Genomic DNA, 27,306 nt, shown 5'->3' on the forward strand with positions numbered 1-27,306 from the left:
TCTCATGGCTCTCAGATCGTACTGCAAACAGGGAATGAAGGTGCTTACTTGGAGTGTTGCTTTACAGCATGACAAAATCCAGAGAAGATAATTGAAATGCTGGACCAGTTGTTAAATATATATTATCAAAGGGCCACCTGCCTGGCAGATCAAGGCAATGAATCTCTACAGAAATATCGAGGGTGCTGATTTTTGCACTTCCTTGACTTCAGTATGGTTTAACTTAACACATACACCTGTGAAATTGAAATCAATCCAACCATAAGTGATACTCAGGCACAGAAAAAAAAAAAAAAAAAAAAAGGAAAACTAAACAGAAAAAATAACAGAGTTAACAGGACCGGCACTACACCAGTAAAAATAGCTGATGAACCTTGCCAGCTGTTGAAAAACTGTCTGTGGGATCAGTTCCTTTGTTCTTCTCTAATAATAGTTTTGGTTTATGTTTCTTTTTTTTTCCTTCTTTTCTTTTACTTTTACTGTTTTCATTTCGCTTTGATGTCAAAAACAGCCACAGCTGCAATACAAAAATTATTGTTCCTACTTTCATACACAAGTTCATGCACTCAGAGGCAACTTTCTTTATGCATACACATCACACGTGCAAATACATATTCACACATATAAATATATACATGAAACAACACATAGAATCTATACATTTTTGTGAATGTATCCTGATGTCAAATGACTATCAAAAAAATGAACTAAGTTTTGCCTAACAAAAAAAAAATAATACATAATCTTGAAGATCCTTTCAATTATAACCTAATAACACATAAGAACTACTTCAGCTCTGCAAGTCTCCTCCAAATATTTCAGTTCCCTATGAAGATATTACTGATTTATTTTTTCATTTTAATAAATGTTATAATTGCAGCAGATACTCTGAGCATCATAAACAGGCTTTCAAATATGAACTAACAAATTTCACAAGTATAACATCAGCCCAGATTAGCAGCAATATAAAAATAAATAAATAAACCTTCACAGATGCACAGTACCAAGTAACAGAACCTCTCTTATCCAGCTTTGTCTAAAGCAGTTCCTCATATGCAGAGGAGCTAAGATAGACCCTCCATGGTGCTCTGAAGTCTAAAGCTCTGAGCATATTGAGAACATGAGGTTGTAGACTAACTTCCAAGAGCCAGAACTCTCCTAAAAATTATTTTTCTCATTTCTTAAGTCTCATGAACCTCCTGTGATGCTGATAGATACATTTGTTTTTTGATGGAAGGAAAGAGAAGAACTGGGAAATGTAAATGGCTTATTCAAGGTGACACAGGAAGTCTGTGAAGAGCTGCAGATTGAACCCAGGTCTTCCAACTCCCTGTTCAGTCTTTACATCAGTCACAAAACCGTCCTTCCTTTGGATATTTAAAATATATATATATATATATAACTTGACAAACAGTTTCTTTCCTCACACATCAAATAGGATGCCTGAAGTGGTTTTATTCCGTTTGAATTTGACTTAACTTACTGCATAGATCCAATTACACTGTTTCTTAAAATGCTAAAATGATAAGAATTTCTAACTTCTGGAGAACAACTTAGGAAAATTAGGAGAAAAATATATCAAACCAGCTCAGGTCACTGAATCATTTTCTCAAGTGGATCAGGCACTAATCCAAGCAAATAAACTTAAGATCATTGTTGCAACAATTTGGACAACATAGTCCAACACAACTACACAAGAGAATAGGAGCAGGGTTCAAGATTTTTTTGGTCTGTTTTTAACTATTTTTGTTGTTGGTAGAAGTAGTAGGAGTTGTAGTAGTAGTAGTAGTAGTAGTAGTAGTATAATTATACAGCATAAAAAATGTTTCAGGATCTCATGGCATTTGATTTCACAAGTAATATAAAAAATGCAGATCCTACTTTCTAGAGTTTACATTTGAAGACGAGATCTGCCACAGAGATGGTGAGTATTCTTTGGTAAATCACATCTATTTTCTATTTTATTGTGAATGGATGATAATCACTACTACTTCTCAAGCAGCTTAATTGCAATACCCAAATAAAAGGGTGAGGAGGTTATTTTGTCTTTACAATTTATGATAGAGACACTAGGTCCATTTGCAAGAAAATAGACCAAAGGACTGAACTCTGAAATTAGAGATAAATCTCTAAATAAACACCATCTTTCACAGAAATTAACCAGTTCAGAAATATAAATATCTTTACATGTATTGAGTTTTTATGTGTATAAATATTGAGTTAAAAAAATCAGAAAGAGGACTAGTAACTATGTCAGAACGCATACGCACATGCATGTGCATATGTGCTGAAAATACTGCTGTCTCTTGGAAATGTCTCAAGAATGTCTTCAAGTGCTAAAAATCATTACCATTACTTCACCTTACCAGGAAGATAAAGGAAATTGTTCCAAGTATCTGAATAAAGAAATATAGTTTATGGAGGTGACATGAACACAGCAAGCAGCAGCAACAGCTTATTTGAAGTTTTTAACCATTTCTGTATTTCTCTTCTAAATTACTCCCAGCTCTTTTTACAATGCCAGCAGCCAGAGTGAACTCTCCTTCCTTTCATCCTGTCTGTTTCCTCTGGACACTTCCCATCCCTGCTAAAAACATTTCACAATGTTCATTGGTGCTGTAGATCTACAACAGGAAACAGCTGGTATGGGTGGCCTGCAGGCACAGGACAGCAGGCAACATGGGACTCAGATCCCAGCACTGTAACTCCTGTGAGTGAACATGTTCTGTGGCTTCAGGTTATTACACAGTGAACTTTACCTAAAAACAGTAGCATGGCAATCAGGGGAGGCAGAGCCCTGCTGTAAAACAATGCTGACCTCTGACAGGTGGGATGGATCATTCGGTAAGAAGAGGAAAATAGGTTCTATTTTCTAGCCAAGTCTCTCTGTCACAAATGTAGATGGTTGGCAATCCATTTTATCAGTGTGCTCTGCAGACACTGAGTTCATACTTTATGATACAGTAGGAAGCAATTGTTTGGATTTTTGTGGGGGAGGTAGATTATTTCAGTTGCAGCTGGAGCCATTGCCAGCACAGCAAGAGCAGCTCCAGCTTCCTCTTGAATTTTAGTTTTCCTGGAAAAATATCACATGTTGTGATACACTCTTCCTGCCTCAGGGAAGAGGACCTAATGGGGAAAAGTCAGCTTCTCTCATATTCCTCCAAGGACTAACCATTTTTCTTACTGGAGGGAGGAAAGGACAGGAAAAGCCCGGTTTTCCAGCAAGCAAATTCTTTAAAATTGTAGCTGTTGGATGTCCCTTCACCAGACCTCGTACTGTTAAACAATGGAAGAATCCTGAGATGGACATCCTTATTTTGAATGGAGAAGTGAGTGAGATGGGAAGATAGCTACTTTCAGGATCTCTTAGGATGAACAAAAATGATATTAGGAAAGTAAAGGAAGAAGTAAGGCTATATCTCTTTGGTGGTGAAAAACAATGTATGGAATGAAGAGATAAATGAGTGGTGACAGAACTGATGATGCTAAAAATGGTAGGAGAGCTCTAGGAAAGTTTGCTGAATCATCTGATCCTATACATTTGAGAGAACTGGGACTAGGGTGACCTTCTAGGGGACAAAGTGCTATGGGGCTGAAAAGGGATGGGAAGACTACCAAAGACTTAAGACAGAACAAATAATTCAATATAATATTTTTAAAAGAAATTAGCTGAAATATACTTTTGGAATTAGTCTCACAGTTTTGCAATCCAGACTTGTGATTTTTGATCTTTTGGAATTGTCAACACTATGCAGTGCATAACCACAAATGTAATATAGCTTTTTGTATGTGAGCAAGGAAGAACATTAAAGTGTCTCCCAAAGTATTTACAACATTAATAAAATGCATTTATTTTTTCATCTCCCAGAAACCATGTTCATGAAAAAGGATGGTCCATCAAAATCATTTCCAGGAAAAGCCCATCATAAGCTTGAGCAGATGGTTAAGGGTTTTTCTGTTCTTGTCAATCAAATAAAATTTACTTGTTCCATTTATTATGCTGCTTCCATTTTCTTATCTCTTTAGGCTGGGGTTTGTTGTTCCACTTCCATGGTCTAAGATGATATAATATACCCACATGGCCTTTGTGTGCTTTCTAGCACCACATGCCAATGTCCTCCCACTTTGGTTGGTTCTCCCATATATTGCTTGACCATTCTGCTGTATACACAGAACACAGAGATGGAGATCAGTACTTAGTTACAACCCAGGATGAAAGCAGACAATTTTCAAAGGGGACTTTTGTAAAAAGGCAAAAAATATCTTCTTTTTTTTTTTTTTCCCATTCTTTATGCTGTTAGTATTCTTGTGACTGCTGCAGTCTATTCAAATAGATAATTTGGTTTCCTTTGCTGAAGTTGAATTACACAAATGATTGCATTGTTTTTATTTGACCTTTCTCCTTTCTAGTCCTGACCATTTTACCTTTCACCCTTCTGTCACTCTGTTATCCTATCAATTCAAACTACAAACTACAAATGCTATCACAGGGAAGATTTTTCATTTTATTCCAGAATGGGTAAGGCAAGGGACAATCATTGAACAAACATGACCTATCAAATTCCCACAAGGAATGAAATTTAGTAATTTTGTTAGGAACAGGTTGCATGAAGATCTTAGCATCACAATCACGGTTGATCCTAAATTCATGGTCACAGTGGCGCAAGCGTACTAACTCCAAGACAGAATCAGAATCGTTTGTTTCATCTTTTTTCTGCTGTTTTCCACTTGACAGTACCCTGTGCAAAGGAAGAGAAGGAAAAGGTGAGAGACTTTTGAGTCTATCTTCTATCGGTCTGGCCAACTAGAATACCATGACTGTTGAGTATATACACCAATGTATACCCACATCTGGTATGAAGTCAACATATATAGAATTGTTTTGTTGAGGTAAGTTCTCTGTGTTGTTTTTTTGTTGTTTGTTTGCTTGCTTCTTTGTTTCCTCAAATGCAGTTCTAAAATATTTCTCTGAGGCAAGATGTGAGGCGTTTGCACTACAGCTTCCATAAAGAGCAGTTTAAACAGGTGAGTAGAAGAGAAGCATAGTTTTAAAAAAAAAAAAAAATCTGAACAGATATACCAAGTAGCCAGAAGGTAGTAATTTGGCCTGGGCCATCAGCAAATATCACCAAGTGACCTTTCACTAGTTTTTTGACCATTTTGTGCCTCAGCAAGTTCAGCTGGAAATAAAAGCAAGACTTCACTGGAAACCAGACATTGAGTGTAAACTGTGGTTTCCTAGATAAATAAATTACAAAAGAAAGTTTTATAGGAGTCACACGGCCAGTGTCTAGCACTTTGAACAGACAATGGGTAACAAAAACCTTATGTGGGAATGCTGTGTGGCAACACTGCTGTACTACAGATTCCCCATCCAAATTTGCAATGATCTAAACAGGTCTTATTTCTGAGCCTTTGAAATGACAGTGAGCCAAGATAAGATCCCCCTGAGGCAGTACCCTCACAGCAGCATTGCAACCAGTTGCAGTAAGATATTTCACAGAGCTGAGAAATACTTTATGGCCAGAAGTGGGACACAATTTATCCCTTCATACCATAAACAAGTATGGTTCTAATCAGCTTTACTTTTCCTCATACAGCACTACTTCCCACTGACGAGCATCTACTCCAATGAATTACCCTATTGAGCTCAGTGATATTTTCCTCAGTAGTATGTGATACGGCAAATTTAAGAATGTCCCTGCATCAGCCAGTGACTGGGATTTTGAGCATTTTCATCCAAATTTGGTCATGTAAGTAATCATTTAAGTTTGCATGCATGGAAAACATTGCCCAAGTACTCAGAGAAAGCGTATCAAGAAGACAAACTCCTTGAGTCCCAGCTGACCAATTTATCTCACAAATCCAAATGACAGCCAATTATTTTTAACTTTATGTCATCAGACTTTCTCGATGCTTGTCATCTCTGATGAGATGTGCTTTAGCAGTCAGTCTCAGATTGCTTGCTACTATAATGACATTCCCAATTTTGATATGGTTAGTCATGTTTCATTACTGACCACAACTGATATTTGGAGCCTAATGTTTCAAAATCATTTGTATGCATTTATTCAAACTCAGCAAAGTTTATGAAACTCAGGAGATGAATGTTGCAGTGGAGGAAATATGAGGTAATCAGGATACCTTCACTTCGTTCCTACTAGGACTGTGGCATCTCATAAAATTTGCTGCCAAATTTGAGACCCTTAGCAGTCTATTGGGATTTACTAGCTAAGTATTCTGTCTCTTCCTGGAAATTTTGCACTCTTATTCTTCAGGACTCCACCCTTCACCTCTGCTACGAATTATCAGCATACCAGATTCCAGCCTAAAACCACTTGTTTCATATTTGGTTGATTGATGTGTGATACCAATTGAAGACTGTGTATCATGTCACAGAGGCAACCTGTATGCCTTCCTGGTCAAGTGCTGTCTCCCAGTCACCATGTGGCCGGAATGGTGGCACATGATGACAGCTCACCTGGCCCCCCACTGTGCCAAGATCCCGTTCATGCCCTGTAACTCACATCAAATCCTGCCAACCCTTTATTTCATCTTTCTCAAACTGACTTTTCAGAGGGATATCCCTGGCAGAAAAAAAAAAAAAAAACATGACTGTCAGCTGCAGGGAGCCACTCTCTTGCTGGGAATCTTATTGTTTGGCAACCAGCTTTCAACTGCCTCAGAATCGTACTGAATTGTTTCCACTCTGGTCAAAGCTAGAGAGCATTGCCAGCAGACACAGATGGGGTTGTCAAGAAAATTTGAAGTGCTGATATGGCCACGTGCAGACTATGACTCACAGTAGAAGACTATCCTCTGCAGATCAGCTGAGTCTAGGCTGACAATTTTGCCACCAAGAATGCTGTGACTTGGCTTGTGCAAACACTGCTAATATTTATGTGACCTACATGATTAAGGGTCACACAAAAGAATTCTAGATCATTACTCTTAGAGTATAGTCTGCATGTCTCTAATTAAAAGTGATTTTAACTATTAAATCAGTAATACAAGGATAATGCATAATAAAGTTTATTTCTCCTTAATTAAAGCAGATTTTTACATTATATGTTTCCAATAAAGGACCTTCAGGGGAAAGCCTTGTCGGTGACTTGCATAGGCAGAGCCCTTCAAGATACTTGAATAACACCAGAAGAAATTGTGTTCAAATTGTCAGGGACTTGACAGGAGCAGATATTGCAGTACTGGTAGCACACACTGTGGATGATAGCTATAAGCTCACTTTGCCTTGTTCCATCTTTTTACAGACACCTCAACTTATTTACTGTCTGCAGAGCAGAATGCGCAGGCAGTTCTTGCTTTGAGAGGTCCTTGCTCTGGCTTCACATGTGGCCAAAGAAAAAGAAAATTCTTAATATACACACAGTTCTTTCCCTAATTGCTTTCACAAAAGATGATCAATATGCAGCTCTCAGAGTGTGTGTGAGTGAGTCGCATTCCAGATTGCTGGCTATCTTTTGTTTTCCTCCTTGCTGTGTGAAAAGAGCAATTCTGTATATAAAAAGCCTTTGGGGAGAAACATGTTTTTTTTCCCCAACAGTGAGCAGATGGCCCACAGATTTTGTGCATCATTTGTAAATTATTTCAAAGTCTATTTATCTATTCCAAAGAGATTACTGGAATCTACATCTGCATTTTCATGTAATTGTTTCCATGTCACATGAATGAGGCATAAGAGGGTTACAAAGAAATGATGACCACCTATAACATAGCTAGCTGACATCTGCAAGAATTTGGGGAACCTCTTTCCTTAGTCCTTATTACCTTTTTTTTTTTTTTTTTTTTTTTTCCAAGGGAGATCTAGAAATCAGGGTTATTGAAAAATCTTCTATTTAAAAATCATTGACTCATAGAAATTAGAGCAGAAGGGACCTCAGAAGATCATCTTTTCTATTATCTAGAGGTAAGAAAAGATCATATCTGCCCTAAAAAACCTCAGTAGATGTTTATTTACCTTGTTCTAAAAAAGAACTTGGAGGAAAATGTTAAAAAAAATCCTGGTTATTGAAAGAAAAAAAGCAGGAATAAATGTGAAGTATTAAGCACAGAGATTTCATCTGAGATGTTAAACAAGATTTTTCTATGTCAAAGAAAAAAAATAAAAAAATAAAAAAAAGAACTTTTATAAGATCATGAGCACAATAATTATCATGACCGTTATTATTTCTATTTTTCTTCAGTACAAACTAGGCTGCTTGTCTGTTTATGGAGGCAAAAAGTTTTTAAACCAGCTCATCAGTTCTTAGATGAGGGAACAAAAGACAAGGTCTTCTCAGAGGTAACTTTAGGGATAGGCCAGAGGTAGCTGAGGTAGAATAATTATGGGCATTCATGTGGTAACAGACAGCTTCTGACATAGCCTCAAACATGTAAATGTCACAAGTCTGCTTTGAAGAAAGTGTAAGGATAAGGCTCTGATTCTGTGATTATAACATAGACACATACGCAGCTGAGCTCAACAGATCATTTATGGAAAGACTTGAATGAGGAGAGGATGGAAACCAGTTGGGTAGACCAGGTCAAGGGAGCTCTTTTAGGAAGTTCTCTAACTTAAGTAAATTTTTAAGCCATACTGAAATGCAAACTGTAAAGATATCAGCTCAGTATTAAAGATTGAAAGGTGACTTGCTCATTCAGTGCAGAAGCTCATGGATGAAAAAGATAATTTGTGAGGGAGGGAGAAGGAAGGTACTCTCCATCTGGTTGATGAAATAAATGAGAATTTTGTAGTGGGAAGATAGAATCAGATTTATGTAAGTCAAATTCAACTTTTCAAAACAATGTGACTTAATTCTGTATCTTATAGGAAGTATGAATTAAAATGGTTGTCTGGTTAAACCATTATACTTGGGAGAAACCATTTGACCAGCTTTGGAAAAGTACTGAGAACCCCAATGATACCTGATAATTCTACCTAATTATTTACTTCCAGGCATTAGTTTTATATCAGGCTATGAAGACTTGTGAGAAGTTCTCCAAGGGGCAAAAACATTGTGAGGAATTTACATAGAGACCAACCCTTATGACTGGGGACACAAACAAGTTATCTTAGTCACACCTTCCCAAAAAGATGCTTATCAAATCCAAACCTGAGATAATATTAAGTCTATGTATTCCAGTGTTACCCCAAATCTGTTGTCATCCATCACACACAGGATTTCCTGTCTTGAGAGTGCAGCCACAGTTAAGAATAGATATCATAGCCTGTTTATCAAGGGATAAATGAGGTCACTGGGGAGCTCTACTGAGGATTCCACTTGAATGCCAGGGAGTATGCTGTGGTCTCAATATAATCCAAGACATTGGGAAGACAGAATCCTAAAAAGCTAACACAGGATACAAAAAGCTCCTCATTATGAATAAAGAAATAAATAAATGAATAAGAGTGAACCTAGAGGGCAGGAAAAAAAAATGGGAAAGGGAAAGGGAAAGGGAAAGGGAAAGGGAAAGGGAAAGGGAAAGGGAAAGGGAAAGGGAAAGGGAAAGGGAAAGGGAAAGGGAAAGGGAAAGGGAAAGGGAAAGGGAAAGGGAAAGGGAAAGGGAAAGGGAAAGGGAAAGGGAAAGGGAAAGGGAAAGGGAAAAGAAATCATCCTAGCAACTCTCATGTTACCCTTCTTGAGGGGTAACAAAATGCTTAACTAACCTAACCTAAAGTCTAACCTAACTCTGCACTCAGTGTATGATTATCTGCTCTTTCCTATACTTAAACTCTGTTAAATCTCCATGAAATTATACTGTACAAAGTAAAATACGTAAAATCCTATTCTAAGTATATTTTAAATTCAGTTTAGATATTTGCTCTTAATTTTGGGACCCTTCCTGGTGTAATTAAATTTCCTTGTTCTGTGTTTATGGAAGCAATATGCATGGGTCAGGGTTAAGATGAAAAAAAATAAAAAATAAAAAAAAGGGAAGGTCCCCATCTTGGAGAGAAGAAAATGTATTATTCACTGATTTATTCTTCCACCTTTATGTCTGTTGGTGTCTTTATTATTACAAGAAACACACAGTTTCAATAAATATTCATAGTGCTGTATGTTCAGCAGGCAGTTTGCAAATATGGATTTGATATGGAAGGAGCATCTTTTCCTTTTGAATGTGTGTTCTGCTTTGCACAAAGAGGCCCAGATCCCTGACCAAGGATCTGTTAAATTTTGCTGTCACACAGATGAATCACTCTGGTCTGTCACCAGCTCAGAGGCCATAACAAGCTTTGGAATGTCCTGAAATTGTCCAAATGGAATTTGTTTATTTTTTTATAGTAGAAGAAATGTTTATGAATTTCTTCAACATACAGACCTCTAGAGCTACTGAACCAATCTATTTAAAACTTGGCTTGCACTTGAGCACTCAATGAGACATACATAAGTCAGGCTTTAAGTACAATTTTTATTGTTGTAGCAGCTGTAAGGAGCATATTGTTTCACACTTAGAACTACAACAAAGTATTTTTGACTAACTTCCTCAGAACATTTGCATGTGAGTTTAACCCAAAGCAGAACATTTCAGTTTAGTAAGAATCAATTTGTTAGAAAGAACAAGGAAAGTGAATTCTGTATCCAAACCAGAACAGACAGAAAGTAAGACTGGACAAAAGGAAAAGTAGCAAGTACACAAAAACACCTAAATCATGTATTTTGGACTTTGTAAAGTACTCCATAAAACCCTTCAGATAATCTATTAGATGATCAATTATGTTTTTTTGGTTTGGTTTGGTTTGGTTTGTTGTTGGTTTGTGGTTTTTTGTGTGTGTGTGTGTGTGTGTGTGTTTTGTTGTTTTGTTGTTGTTGTTTGTTTGATTGTTTTTTAATTTCCAGCCTCAATGATCTTTTTTTATAGATCCATGATAATAGCCAGTGTTTCTGCAGAAAATTGAAAGAGTGTCCCACAGTCAGCAACCCATGTTAACTTGACTATGAACTCCTAAAACTGAAACTTCACCAAATACTGGTTTCTCCCCAAAGAAAAGAAGTGTTCCAGATACATAGATTCTGAGGAAAGCATGCTCCAAGCAGGGGCAGGAGCAAAAGGAATGCACATGGGAGTCCTTGGGGGCTCTGGCATGGGAGTAAAAGTGATGCACTTCTACTTGGTGCAGAAATATACTTCAGGGCAAAGTGGAGAGGAAATTTCCCTTGGAATCTAATCCAGAAAGAAGATATTGAGGTTGTACAGAGTATTCTTTAAACACTGTATATCTTGAATATCCTTATTTTGATAATTTTATACATCCCATAGTGGTACAAATCTTTAAGGTTGAGAAATGCTAATTACAGTGTAATTCAATAAATGCTTGGAGAAGAAGAGAAGAATAGGAAAAAAAAAAAAAAAAAAAAAAAGATGAGTTATTTTTGTTATTTTTTCCAATATTCCTTCCTCTCCTGCTTTTCTGCCAAGTTCCAAGTGCTCTTTCAAAACACATGTTGCACCTACATTATGTTCTTCAGAAATTTTATACCACAATTTCCTTGACTGTAAACTGTTTATGTTAGTATTGCATGATGCCAAGACTTTCTAAAGAGTCCTGCACAGGGATCAGAGAGTTGTTATGTTGCCCCAAGAGCAGACCCAGAACACTGATAATAGCCAAATCACATCCATAGTTATGGCTTTCAGAATATTCTGGTTTGATCTTTACTCATGAATCAGGTAAAACTCTGACTGATCAGCATTTGAACACAAAGCAGTGGATTGATTATTTCCTTTGCAGAAAGGTCCATGTTTTAAATTTAGTGTTATAGGACCCGACAACATCCGGTACAAGTTCTTCTCGTTGAGATTTAAAAATTCTCTTCACCTTTGCCTTGGACACACATGAAGAGGAAATAATCTTTATTAAACTCTTGTGGGGCTTTTTTTTTCTTGCTACATATTTGGATCTAGATCTTATACCTATAACTTTTTAAATCTAGTTTATTCTTACCAATGATTTTTTCAATACACATACTTATTAGAACTAATGAACGTTTTTGTTTGGTTGGTTGGTTGGTTTGGTTTTGTTTTCAACTCTCCGACTATATTATTCCTGTCTGGAAAAAAAATAAAATCGAATGTTTAATGCATGATGTAAAAATTCCTTTACATCATTAACAAGAATGTTGAGGCCTAGTCTAATTATAGAACCTGTCATTAAGCAAATTCCAAAGCAAATTCTGTTCAGTGTATTGTATTGTATTTCCCCAAACTGAATGCATATATCTTCGAGTAAACTTGCCGCTTCTTCTTTTCCATATAAAGTGAATTTTCTAATGAAATCAGGTTAACCAGAGGCATTAACATAGCTCAGTAAATCATAAATTTCTGACCCTGTATCATGTAATTTTTCCAGAAGCTCCCAAAATCCTAATATGGAGGAAATAATTATAATGAGGTCACCCTTCACCATGGGACTGCCAGCAAGTCACATACAGAACACATCTATAAACATTAATTAAATATAAATCCAACATCAATTAAATTTAAACATCAATTGAATTGAAATACACCATTCATTTCATTTAAAAATGCAGCTGCAACAACAATAATAATAATAATAATAATAATAATAATAATAATAATAATCCCTGCAAGAAAAAAGAACCCTACCCTCCATAAATCCATTAATCTCACTTCTGTGCTTGAATTCATCACTTTCATAATACGTACCAACCAAGAATCCTCTAGGACAGCTCCCAGCCAATTTTAGTAAATACTTTCTACCAAAAGGGAACCAACAATAGCTGGTCCTTTTTCATGCCTTTGACACAAGCTGTTGCACATTTGCTCTTACACACAGTGCTGTCGAAGTCTGTGTGACATAACTGTGTAATTCAGTTTCAAGTTAGATGAATAAGCAGTACCAGAAAGAAAATGCATAACAAGAATGTCCATGAATGGTCCTCCTTAAAGAGCTTTCAAAAAAAATAGCATCTAGATTACTGTATCTTATCATTTACTACAAAGTGTACACACTTCTGCTTTTCTTGTACATTCCCAAAAATATTTTCAGACATTTTCTCTGCATTTTCTGGACTCTCAATCACTGCAGCCACATGACCATTAGTAATGGGTAATTTGACTTCTTGGATTCACCACTGAGATAAAAATAGAACATGTGGCTGATACATAAGGAAGCAGATACTTTAGCAAATTAGTGTTATTTTGGAGGGTCAGGAATACTTACTGCAGTATAATTTATGTGGGGAAGGATGAAATTAAACAACAAAACTCAAAATTTTACTTGCATCTCAAGTTTTGTTAGGAGCCTGTCCATATTTTTGGGCACAATTAATATTTGGTAAAGGAAGAAACTAGTAGCTCATTAGAAGCTAAGCACTAAATGACACTATTTCTCAGGCCAGGAACAAAGCAATCAATTACTAGCAAACAGCAGCAACAACAGCTGGTAGGGAACATTGTATAAGAGTAGTGCTGAATAAGCCCAGAGTAAATGAAATGTGTCTTTGATAGAAATCGTATGTCAGGCCTTCACTGATGAAGCTGCAATATTTCCCATGGTTCACACTAATGAAAAACAGTCCTCATGTCTTCCTGGAAAAGTTACTCTTTTTCAGCAAAATATTTTTGTTTTAATTTTGTTATTTCTATGGATGTTTTCTGGAAAGAAGAAAAAATCATCGTTAATTATATTCAAAAGTTTCCTATTTATAACAGAGATAGTTTCTCTGTCATGCAGAAAGCATGCTCAATTGCTGTTTAACAAATACCAGAAAGTAGTGATATCTGTATTCCAATTCAGGTGCCTAAAAATTGCTTGTATAGGAGCTGTTTTGGTGCAACCTAAAATCAATGTCCTTTTCTTCACACATCTATTGTACTCCTCTTATTTTGATTCTCAGTTATAGTTCTTGAGGTTCTTGCATACCCATTTTGAAAAATTGGACTTGAGTTTATAGTTCAGCCATAACTGTCAATTTGACAAACTGCCTTAGTTCACGACAAGTTCAAACAAACCACAATTGTTCTTTCTCAGTTTAATCAGCAGATAATATAAATAGCATGGTCTACAAATAGGGTAACATTTAGGAGTCAGTCATCCCAGGCTCTTGAAATAGCCAGTGATGAGAGACAGGGGGTAACCTACAATGTTCAAGAGGTGCCTGGATTTTGCATGTAGAAAGCATTTGTCATCTTCAGGTGTATAAAACCAAGAGATACAAACCAAGGCTGAGGGGGGGGTGTCCCTGTCCTGTAAAAGGCACTTACAACAACTCTACTCATCTTTGGTCCTTGGGCTTAGTGACCCAGGAAAGCAGGCACAGTTCCCCTTCTCATCAAGGATGTGCCTTATCTGCAATGAAAGTTCCCCTTTCTCAGCATGCTGAACCCCATTTTAGAAGTGGATTAAGTTGTGCATTTTATATCATGCTCAAATAAGTGTACTTTGCGTTCAAGGTATAATACTATCTCACAACTTTCAATACTAGACCAAACAGAGTAAATGGTGGATCAAATAAAACTACTAAATTCAGTGGCATCTTTAAAGGGACAGGTTTGAAATTTGTCTAGCACTCTAAAGTACCAGAATCACAACATATGATATGAATCAAGGATCAAACAACAAAGGAACTGAGAACCTGTCACGTCTCAACTACCAGCTCAAAGTTGGATTGTGTCAGTAAAAGTGATTGAAAGTCCTGAGAATTCTCCACACCCAGAAGGTGTGTTTCAGCTTCTATGAAATTAGTGAGGATTCTTCATTCAGCTGAAAGCAGGATGTAAATCCTGCTGATCTTTGTCTCAAAATGTCATTAAAAACAAACACAAACTGTAACATTTTAGTTTTGGATGAGTTCTGTTCTGTTCCTACAACAGTGATTAAAAAATACCCTTCCCAAAGCTATAGCAACAACTCATAGATCCACAGTGATGTTTCTAAGAATTATTAGTTCACAAGCTGCAATTCCATAAATGACAGCTCCCTTAAGAAATTCAGTGTTTGGGTTATACTTAATGTTAAACATGTTTTAACATATTCAATGAGCCATCACATGATGTCACTACCAGGCAGAATAAAGACAGTTTGGGTGCATTTACAGTGGATCTACATACCTCAGTATGCTTGCATTTCTTTTCAAGTGTAGACTAAGCTACACTATGATGAAGCTTCAGGAGTATTTTACAGCCAGTTTAATTCATAATCCCCTCACATTATTGACAGGAATCTTCACTGCTATTCCAGCTTTGGACATCAGAATAGATGAAAGATAGTTTCATGCAGAATATGCCAGAGATGAATAAAAGGTTAGAATAACTACTTCAGAAGAAAAAATGAAGTCTTTTGTTAGGTCTCTGCCTCCAAAAGCCATATTTTTTCACAAGCACTGATTTATGTATATTTAAATGTTTTTATAAAGACAATTAAGTAAAAAAAAATCTTCTTGCTACTATGAAGATATCTAAGCAAAGGCCTTTGTCGTGTAATCAAAGATCCTTGTCATCTGCTGAGTATTCCATGGCTAAAAAGCAACCAGCCACAATGCATGATATATTTCACAGAACTACTGGTCTTGCATATTGAGAGCTTTGTCATTACACTACTACTGAAAAAAAAAAAAAAAAAAAAAAAAAAAAAAAAGTATACTCATAAATCCATAGGAATGAGCTAACATTTCAGTCCCACAGATATGATTCCCTGACATTGAGATGGTTGCAGCAAGTGTTATTGTTATTGTAAATTGTCTCCAAAATTGTCATATAGCTCACATCCCCCTTTTTCATATTGCAAATATGTGATCCTGGTGTGAGCACCCCCTGTTGCAGGGGAAGGAGTGGGTTCCGAATGGCAGCCAGCAGGAGGCTTGGAGACTTTTGCACCTTTAATGACTTTCAAATCAAAAGCATGAAAACCCAACTGCACTTCTCAAACTGTTTTCCCATTCAGGCCTGATAGCCTGCATCATTTTCTCCTATGCTATTCCTGTTATTCTCAGTACTTGATTTTTGGTCTTTCAGTGCATTTTTTAACATGGAGGGAAGGGGGTAGGGTGGGAGAAGGGATCTGTCCAATGATCTCAAAGCATATGTTTTTGATTTTAATAAGATTATGGATACCAAAGGAATAAAAATGGAAATCACTACTGCCAAGATATGAAAGAAAGTTTGCATAGTAAAATAATTTAAACCCTAACATTTGGACCCAATAAGGCTAACAGAACGTTTATTCCATATTTTTGGAAAGTATGCTTTTTCTGCACATTAAGTGGTACCAATAAAAAATAATGATTCTCACTCAGTTTATTTCTATAAATTATATTGTTTTATAGTTTTCCAGGGCACAGTTATGTGTCAGATTCTATGGCAAACACCTGGGTGTAAAATGCAATAAGCTTGTTACTTCCAGCAGTGGTTGGGGGAGGAGTGCAAAAACCCTCCATTCTCCTTAAAATGTACCTATGTCCAAGAAAACTGGATTGCAGTTTACCTAAAAACAGCCAAATTCTTTTTCACACTTTAGGAATTATCATTTGCATCTCCTCTTGACTTGCTAGTGATATAAAACTGAAACCTTCTGGGACTTAGAATCAGATGGAGCAACAGTTTCAGACATGAACATGAATTTGGTGGTCCTTGCCCAATGTCTAATAGGTGACTGCCTCTGTCATGGGTTTGCCCTTTAATTTAGCACAGTTCAGTGTACATTGAATACAACACAGTCCATTTATGTGAGTTTTTAAGAAGTTATGAATGTTAAAAAAGTTTCATAACTTTCAAAAGTTATGATGTTACAGAGACTAACACTCAGAGATTATGGATAGATTACAGTTAGGAATGCCCTTACAGCATCAATTTGGCCCCTTTTATGTATGCACTATAATTACAGCTGGTTGGAAATGTTCCATCAAAACTTTTTTTCAGTGAAAAAGAGTTTTCTGTGGGAAAACAATACTTTTTCTCCAGAAATGTTTCAATTTTCCATAGGGAAAATGTAAGCAAAATACATTCTTTTGGTCAAGTCAACTGGATTCTAAATATTTCATCTTGTTAAGCTGGATAAAAACACTTTGCTTCAGGTCAATGTAACACTAATATATATCTGTCGAAACTGCTGTGTTGCATCACAAAACTTGAAGCTTAGACCAGCTCCTGTGTTGCAAGAAACATACAGTTGAGTCCTCCTCTTGTTGACTTTCCCATCATTCTGTATGTGGCAACAAAAGACCCTGCCTGAAACACAAGACCCTCAAAGCAACAGGATTCAGTACAGCAGCTCAAGTAACCTGAAACTGCACTAAAATATGAGATTATTTCATATCCTACATTAGCCACCTAATAATTAGCCATGGTGTCTAAGCAGGATGGTTAAATCTATTGAATAGAGAGAGCATATCCTTACAGAAGACAACTTATCGTCCCTAAATGCAGATGATTAAATTAGGTATCACTGAAGAGGAATTCATCTCTGTGGACTACTGATGGAGTGTAGATGTCTACCTTAGTCTAGACACTCACTTGACTGAAGACAGTGAGACACGCCTACCCATTGGGTTGATGTCTCTCCCAGCCATCTCTGTTCTGTCTCTTGAGGAAAATGTCTGCCTGCATTTCATCTCAAAGTTAAAATGTAGAGTAAAATCCTTGTGCATGAACAGCGCCAGAAGACTTCACTGAAGTTTCATATTGGCAAAGACTTCTGCCTAGGCTTGGGACAGTGAGCATCAAAGTGAAGTAGTTACCCTAGCAAAAGAAAGACAACTACTTAATCTCTACTGACACACAGGTATAGGGAAATTGTAATAATTTTGGTGGACAAGGAGAATTAGAACCTCTGGTAAAAAAAAAAAAAAAAAAAAATAGCTAAGCAATTGCTTAGCTAAAGATACATCAGAATGCATATATTTATAGAAATAAGTATTGTTAATTATTTAACAATATTATTACTTATTGTTAATAAGTATTAATACATCAGAATGCATATATTTATAGAAATAAGTATTGCTGAACTGTACTTGCTACAGAAACGTCCACAGATCAGTCAAGTGCAATGCAGTAAATTGTCCATACTCTGAGGAGCGGATACCCTTTACCCTGCAGAACTTAGTCTGGGTAGACAGGACAGATGGGAGATAAGAGAAAGCACTAAGACAACATCAGCTCATGGTGACAGCTAGTACTGCATTGGAGCCATGTGTGTCATGTGCTATTTGCTAAAGAAGGTTAGCCATAGAAGAAAGGCACTGAGGAGAGGGAGGAGGAATATGAGAGGGACAAGAAGGGAAAGAAGAGGAAGTGGAAGGTGAACATGGCCAATTACATTGGAGAGGGGGAGAGTCCAAAGTGCATGCCTCAATAACTTTTGCATTTCTTGAATTTACAATACTTACTTTTGCAACCTTATAAAATGTTCATAATATTGTTTTAGAATACAGAATATAAACCATATGTGCCTGTGTCAAACTACATATAATATGCATGTCCTGGGTATTGTGTTTTGCAAATTTAGCAACAGTCTCACACACACGGCTCTCATTAGCATATGTGCAACCACAGTGAAGTTAATAGGATTAGAGCTTGTCAGGAATTTTTCAATTAAACGTTTTTTTTTTTTTTTTCATTGGAAAATACCACTTCATTGAAATTTAAACTGTGCATGAGAACCTGGCAGTTTGGGTGTAATTTGCTGCAGGAAAGGTTCCTCAGGTTCTGGAATTTCTGATCAGAACTGCAGGGAAAAAAAAAATAGAGTAACATTGCAGTCAGAGTAAATAGATGGACATTGAAGAACCACACATGAATCTCTGCCATGTTGTTCACATGCCATCAATGAGATCCTGACTCAGTCTTTTGCGTATCTAGGGGTGAATCCCAGCAGTTTGAAGTTGACTCTATCAAATCCTGAGTGACAACAATAATATCTCTCTGGGCAGTCTCTCCACTGGATGGGTTCCATACATTAAAAAAAAAAAAAAAAAAAAAAAAAAAAAAAAGACTAAATGGGAAACTTTTTTCATGCCCTGATGACTGTCCAGAGCTATCTGTATATCATCTCAGAAATCACCCCACCAACAACATTGCTTTTACCAGTTACTCTCAAGATGCAGGAAATACATGTTGCACTGAATGAAAGGACTCAAACAGATACATGAAATGAAAATTCCAGATGAAAAAATGTGATGGTGTTATTTGTTGTCCAAGTCCTTCAGAAATGTAAAGATGTGTTTTTTAATTTTGCCAGTCGTGCATAGCACAGAATCGTGCCATATCTAAGCTCCCATACACACTTTGACTATAAGGTGCCTCTTTGCATATAACATAGCAAAGAGCCTGCTGGCTGTCTCATCTTCTTCTTGTTTTAATTCAGACATTGTATTATTTTTCCTCCCCCTTGAATGTGTTTCTTTTAAAAGAAAGGTAAAATGGTTTGAAATCAACAGTTAAGGTTTGCTGAAGTAACTCCTAAATTTTCTACAATGAACTGAATGTACTGTCAGAGCATGGTATCCCTTTAAAAACAGAAAATATGCTGGAAAGGCACCAAAGAAACTTTGATAATTCTGAACGGCATCTTTAAAACAGCAGCACTAGAACAGAAGAAGAGCTCAGGGGAATGCATAGAGCCACTTACTCTCCAAAAATAAAGCTAGTAATACTTCACTTTGTTGAAGTTACCAGCGGTCGGTCATTGTTGGTTGAAAACTAAAAATGTATACTTTTACATTCTTAGCACACGTACACAGTGCCAGCTGGCTTTATGGCTTAGCTTTGCAACCTAGGGGGCTTAAAGGATCTCAACATCTGCAAAATTATGCTTTGATTTCTGGCATCAGCAGATCTCAAGGGAATGAAACTAAAGCAATTGCCAGCCAGAACTCACATTTTGACATGTTAAGCAAGGGACTGTTCCTGAGAGTTTTTGCCATTTTGAGAAGAGCAGTAATCCATATACTTGAAGGGCAGAAGAGAAAGAAAGAGAAGCTGACAGACATCAGGGTTACAATATTTCTGCTACCAGGGAGAGTGGCTATTGGAACCAGTGTAAAGGAACAAAGTATGAGAATGATAGGAATGGAAGGAAATTAGCAGGTTCTGTACACTAATGCTTATTTTTCAGTTGCACCATGTTTGTTAGAATAACCGAAAAAGTAAAAAAGAATAATTATTTAGTGTTGGGGTTGACATTAAAAGAGAAAACAAGAACTCTAGGGTGAGAGAAAATATACACTGTTATCTTTTACAAAGCTTTTTTTTTCCTCCACTCCAACAACCCGGGATCTTACTTAAAGATTTATGGCCATGCAAACAAAAATATGGCAGTTTTATATTAAAAAACAGCACATGAGGTTAGCAGATCAGAAAAAGATAAGTACTTTACCTATGCCCTATATAGCTTTTATTGGACAGGACGAGCGAAAAAAAAAATCAGAAACCTGTGGGTAGGAACTTAATTTTCCCCAAGTTCTTCCACACTCAGCACTTGAGGAATTGCAACTCTGCAGCTCTGGAATTACTGCCTGACACTCATCATAGCTGTTTGCTGATCCCAGGGATTTACAATAGGTCACTGGTGTTTAGTGACTGGTAACTCTTACCACCCTTTCTCACAAGAAACCGAACACAGAAAACGAGCTGGAGCAGTTTTTCAGAATGAAGACTGCAGTGATTTCTTTCCTGGCCTTGGGAAACAGCATCATTTCCATTCATATCATCTCAGAATGATCCTTGGAACATAATTTTCCTAGTATGTCACTTTAACCACATCGATTTATCTCTTTTATCTTTGCTTCCCTCCTTTAATTCATCTCTTTTTTTTTGTGTCTTCAAGATCTTCTCTATATCTTGCCCACCTCACTCCTCTCATTTATTAAGAATGACAAAAGAGCAATCTTCTGGTAGTTTCTCCTAGGTATTAAACCTCAGAATCTACATTGTCAGTTGTCACAGAAGTACCTTACACTTTTGCTCCTAGTTTCCCTTCATGCTCAAGCATTTTTTGTAAGCATCAAAAACAAGGAGATGATTAAACAGTTTTGAACATAAAAACAGGAAGATGAGAGTATGTTTAGCTTGTTCATTGTCCTTCCTTAGCAAGAAAAATGCCTCAGGCCCTCCTGTTGAACTTTGCTCTGACATGATACCTCCAGTAAAATGGAAAATATGTAGATGCTTGATTTTCTGATATGCTTGCAGACTAATAATGTCTCACAGCTGCCTCACCCTTCTTTACTTTAAATTGTTTAATATGTTTTACATACCAGCATTGCAAGTTCATTGTCAGTGTGGTTCTGGTGTGACAGAGAGAGCCATTCTGTCCCATGATTGCATAACACATAGCACATCTTCTGTGCTAGGCTATGCTGACACGGTTTGCACCAATACAAACAAATATAGTAATTTTAGAAAAGCATTGTACTCAGATTAAATTTAGGGTCCAACAAGATGTTACCTCATGCTCAGGAAATCCCATATCACTGGAGGTTGGGTGGGAGGAGAGAGAAGACGGAAATATCTCTGCGTGACCTTCACTGGCTTTGGACGCCTCCCTTGGTGTTTTTCAGAGCTAGGCTGCCAGGCCAAAGAGACCTTTAGTCTGATCCAGCATAGCCATTTTCATATGCTTCTGTCTTTTACCATCACCTGTATGATGGACAGGAGTAAGCACTAAAATAGCCTTTTGGAGAAAGAAGAGGGAGAGAAGAGGTGGATTTAATGCTTTCAGTACTTAGGCTGTAAGTCGTAATCGTCTCAAAGGCAAGCACATGGCTTTGAGCTATAGACTAAAGATTGTAGGAAAATCTGAAATTATTTCCTTGGGAGAAGGGGATTGTGGTCATCTTAGATAAAATCCTGTTTTCTTCACGATGCTTTCACATCAAAGACGTTCTGAAAGTTAAAAATGCTGAAGCAATCCTGATTCTCCTGTAGTCTTAGCCAATACCACTGAAAGAAGATTTGGGCCTTTTGTTAACAGGAATCGATTCAGCTTCAGAAAAAACAGAAAGCATCAGCAGTATCTTCTCCACCAACTCTTTTACCTGTGTCATGGGTCTTAGAGGGAAAGCCAAATATACATTCAAAAAATACATTTAGCAATATAGTGAGGAACATACTCTGATCTCCTTTCCCTGAAGTACTACAATTTATTACCTTAAATAAGAAACTTTTTTTTCCTTTCGAAAACAAAACAAAACAAACAAACAGAAGAAATTAAAACTTCAGGGACAAGCCACCATGAACATCAAAGGTGATGGAGGGCAGGATCTACTAGACTCGTTTAGACTACTAGACTGTGGCAAAATTAAGGTGAAATGTTCTCTTCTGAACTACACTTCCTTGTTGTAGCTAAATGTAAGGAAATTCCTCCCAAAATGTCAGGAGAATAAGCCTTGGAAATACACAGCACCATAAGGTGCTTTTGTTTCCCTGCAGGAAGGACGCCTCTTTGTCATCTGGATTTCAGTCTGATGTACTGCCATCTCCTTCTATTAGCCCCATCAGTTCCCCACAGGCAATATCGTGTCACCACTATCCAGGAAGACAAGAGTTCAGCATCTTTCAGTCTCGGGTAGTGAACAAATCTCAGCCTACCTGCTTCCTCCCAGGAGGGACTTCAAAGCAAGAACAGAGACTGCAGTCCTCCTGGTGACCCTTCCAGAGGAGCTAAAGCCAGGATACTTGATGGGACCCAAGCAAGTGCTAACAAACAGGATAACCGTATGTAATCCTGTCATTCATTTTTCTTGTCTTCTCCAGCAGCAGCGCCAAACACTGCCCTTTTAACAGCAGCCTCTCACCTCACCAGAAATGGCCTGAATCACCTCTCAAATAATCATCAGCTGCATTCAGCATCTAGAAAAAGACACAGACACAAAAAAAAAAAAAAAAAAAGATGGAAATTACTTTGATGGCTAGGTAGCTCCACTGCAGGAGAAAAGGCTCATGGGATGGGAATGGAATAGAGTTTATTTGCTATCTGTGATTGACAGATCTTTAACTCTTGCTTCCTGACTGGCAGGACCATTGACGGGGCTGCCAGGCAGGATGGCGATGAGAGACAAATCCTTTTTTTTTATTACTAGTATTTATTTATATTTTATGTTTATTTTTAACCTTATAGGACATTTCCCTTTCGATGACATTACATCAAGCTTTTCACTATTGCTCTGCAGGAAGAAAGGGAAGAACAGCCTCAGAGCCCAGGCACTGCCTTGCCTCCCAGGAGAGGATTTTCAGTCTGTTTGCCATCCAGAATGGTACACTTTCCTCTTTTAACTGGAGGCTTGTTATAGTTTGCTGTCCAAAACCAGAGAGTACTTCTAAATACCCTTTTCATGACTTGAGAGAATCTCTCACATGTGTAGACATTTCATTTTCTGTATAAGATATCTTCCCCTGGATAAGCTCACTCATTCTTGGGAAGTGCCTGTGTCCATCCCTCTATGCTGAGAGAGAACAGTGACTACTTTAGAGTTAGACCCTACCTCTCAGATGCATCCATCAGTGCATGGTCAGGGCATGTGGCCTGAGTGCTGCCCAAGCCAAGTTCCTCAGTTCTGCCTCCATACTAGCTCAGAACCTGCTTCAGTTTTTGTATAAGTAGAAGGGAGATTTGACTACTTCTCTGTATACATAAAATAGCTCTGAGGGTCTAGTCTGACAAACCATTATTAGAACTAAAAGAAGAAATTAGAGGTTTAGAAAGGTCTGATGATTATGCTGTGAGTCTGAATCCTGGGGACATGAAGAAAATCATATAAATTGTAAAATATATGATAAAGGTGGAAGAGGAAGGAAAAATGAATCTCACTCCATTGGTGTTTCAGGGCCACCCAGGTATCTGCAGAGTCCATATTATCCATCAAGCTGCAAATAAGATGTGTGATGGTACAGCTTTAGGAGCTGTTTGTGTTTCTCCTGGCTTCATCCGGGCAGCAGAGGCAGGAGCAAAGCACTACTTGATACACTTTGTTTAAACACTAGCACACATAATAAAATCAAAACCAGGATCCATACACAAATGTAAAGAATTCCTCTTTGTATGTTTAGGTTAAAAGAATTAAGCAGCCAGAATGAGATCAGGCCATAGAGAAAAAGACATAAAGCTGTCATGTTCTGATGTTAAAACCACCCTTGTGTGAATGGCAAAGAAATCTCAATATATATGTTTTATCTGAAATCACAACTGACATTTACCACCCTTCATAAAAACATGTGAATCTGACCCAGCTCCCGTAGCAAGAGTGACCTCCATCTCCCCTTTGCATGACTTCTCAGATAGCAGAAGAGTAAGTCTGTGAGTCACCAAAGCCACAGTACCCGTTCATATGAAGCTGCAAGGGTATGAGCTACCGACTCAGCATAAATGGCCCCATACATAAAGAAAAAGAAAACAATATTCAAAAGATGTCTGACAGACTAAGATATTTGAGGAAATTAACTTGACCTCTACATAACATCCAATAGTAGCACATCTGTAAAAAATAAACAATTCCTACCACCTACAGGTGCCATATTTAATAAGTAAATATGAACACAGCAGCAAAAAAAATGAAATCCAATCAGCACACTGGCGTGACCTTGAGTGATACTCTTTTCCACAATGGCATAGCAGTCTGTTCAGAAACATAGTGCTTAATTCAGTACATGTCTCTCAAAATGTATTAGGTAAATTATAAATTATCCTTATGTCCATTTTACAGACAATGTGGGAAACAGCCAAAGATGCTTGCTGAGAGTCTCTCATCATATCTGTTACAGAGTTGGAACAGAAAACAGATCTTCTATTTGTCACAATAAGCTTAGTATCTAGAAATATTGTGTTTATTATTAATAATAGAAATAAAATTAATTAATATTATTCCATAATATTAATGCTAATTTCAGTATTAATAGCATACTAACTGACCTGAATAAGTGAGGGGTTCTGTCATTGTAAATATTGCCCTGAGCTAACTTCTTTTTTTTTGAAGTGGGCTGAAGGATGACCCTCTACCTTCAAATAACAATCCAAAGGACAGTTTGTTGGAAAACCATACAAGAAGTTTGTGAAGGACACGATAAATTCCTGCTAGTTACATTAGTGCTCATGCTCTTTTCTCATTTTTTCTTGAGACTTGACACACATTAATTGGAAACTGTGAAGTGAAGGAACTTTAGGAGTAATATTTAAAGTAACATTGTTATTGTCACATTTCAAAATCTGTAAAAAGTAGATATTTCAAATCAAGTTATTTGATTTCAAATCTAGGTCTGTTAGACAGTTGTAATTCTTGTGGACATACCCTTTTTGTTTAAAAATCAATAAAAGTGGTACTTGGAATTTCTGACATTTTCCCCCTTATTTTATATTTATGCCAAGAGCCAAAATAACAAGCACTGATCATCATGACAGTCATCTCAGTTTATGTATCTGCATTGTGTTGTTTAATTTAAACAACGTTCATACTTATGCCAGTAAGTGAAATTCAGGTTTGTGCAGTCACCCAGTGAATCAGATCAGAAAATGGATATAAAAATAATTATTATTACCAATTCTGTTTAATTTCTGGATCTGGTTCACCCATCAACAGTTGCATTTAAGATTTTTTGTGCCTAAAGATATCTTTTACCAGTTCTGTAGTTTGTTGCTTCCAAAAGAGAACATTTTTCCCCCTTCCCACCTCTGTTGTCTAGCCCACACCATTACCCCAGCTCCTTACCTAACCACCAAGGGGCCTGTTCAGCTCAACCATCAGCAAGCAGCAGGTTCTTCCTCTCATATCCCTCCTGCTGCAGGACTGAGCAGCAGATTGCTTCAACACCCACAGCCCTTGTTCTGGTTTACTAAACCTTCCCATTGCTGCTATTCACTATCCTGCCTTAGGACCTTTTTTGTCTTCTACTTCTTCTCCTTTTTTTTTTTTTTTAATCTCAGTGGGAAAAAAAAGATCTTGTTGCTTTAAGGAAATAATGATACACTTCAAATGTCAAACTGTACAAGACCTTAGGATCATCAGAGACTTTAATAGGTTGGAACTGAAAGGGCAACCATGTGAGGAAAACTACAGATGGTTATAGCTGGTTATAAATCTCTTTGAAACTATCTAGTTAAGTACAGGAATGCCACCATTTTGAATCTAACTTTTTTATGTCTGTGCTGACAAAATATCATTATGTTTCTTGTCTGAGGTGGTACTTAATGTCAAAGGCAGGAAATATGGTACTAATTATGTCTTTAGCATCCAAAAGAAGAGGAGAGGAAGGAGAAGCCTTTAAAGTCCTCCTTGGTATTGTATAGCATGTGTCCGCCCTCAGAGTTTGTAGCTTTTAGTTTTATGCCTTGAAGTCATCATTAATAATTACTTACAAGTATGAATGTTAATGTTGAGCATAGCAAGGGATAGGGTGTGCCGCAAAGAATTCAGTGAGGTAAAAGATTAAAGGGAAAAATAAGAGGAGGGGGTATAATATTATAATACCTCAATTTTTAGGAGCATCCAGAGATTAACTAGCTTACTTGAATCTGCAGGGGAAAACATCCCATCCAGTGGCCCGGGGCTGGGGCACTGAACCTCAGCTGCAGTGATGGTGTGCAGAGCAACACCTCTCTTGGTCATCCTGCCACACACTAGCTATTCTTGCACCTTTCTGATTAAGACAATGCTCTTAGGAAGGAGACAACATGTACCCATTGCCCATTACAACACTACAAGAGAACATGCTGCAATAATTCCTACAATATGTCACATTTGTATGAAAAAAAAATCTTTCAACTGATTTCATTTTCTGACATGCACACTACCCAAAGGAAGGACATCACCTTTATAGGCCTCTAAGTTCATAACTTAGCTCAGCTCCTAACTTTAGTGAATGAAACTTGAAACATGTTTTAGGTTAGCTGGGAAGAAACTCAGGTCCTCTTTCCAAAGAGGTGTCAGTAAGGCTCTTTCATTCTCCTGCCCTCCCCCAGGCAAAATAATTCAGTATTTCTGTCATTGTCACATTACAAAATAAGAAAAAATAAGAAAACTATCAGGCCTGTGTGCCTAGATCAGGGGCATATTTTACTGAGCTTCATAACTCCTGAATAATTTACTTAAGATAATGAAAAATCTTTGAAGATTAGAAATGAAAAGCCAGATTTTTGGTTGCTTATGTTTAATTTCCCCAATACAATATGACTGGTTTTAGGAAGCACTGCTTTTTTTCTGCCTTGTCACCTTGATGTTCATCAGAAGTGATATTGCTTTTTAAAATATTTCTTATAAGACTTTAGTTGTATAGAAGTTTCAGTCCAAGGTATGTGAACCTTATTTCTATATGGGCTAGAACAGAAAAGTGTTGGCCACAAAATCCTGCATCCTTGAA

The 27,306-nt window shown here is 37.2% G+C and overlaps 1 long non-coding RNA gene across 2 annotated transcripts in view; it reads right to left on the reverse strand.

The window, feature by feature from the left end:
- LOC137854800 (uncharacterized) overlaps positions 1-25,859 on the reverse strand; it is a 36,728-nt gene extending 10,869 nt beyond the window's left edge. For both annotated transcript variants that reach the window (XR_011095401.1, XR_011095402.1), the window contains exons 1-3: positions 25,659-25,859; positions 22,549-22,809; positions 21,407-21,631 (exon numbers count right to left, since the gene is read on the reverse strand). This is a non-coding gene — a long non-coding RNA (uncharacterized lncRNA). The remainder of the gene's footprint in view (positions 1-21,406; positions 21,632-22,548; positions 22,810-25,658) is intronic.
- Between the last annotated feature and the right edge of the window lie 1,447 nt (positions 25,860-27,306).

Source organism: Anas acuta, chromosome 3 (genome assembly GCF_963932015.1).
Source record: "Anas acuta chromosome 3, bAnaAcu1.1, whole genome shotgun sequence".
Lineage (NCBI taxonomy): Eukaryota > Metazoa > Chordata > Aves > Anseriformes > Anatidae > Anas > Anas acuta.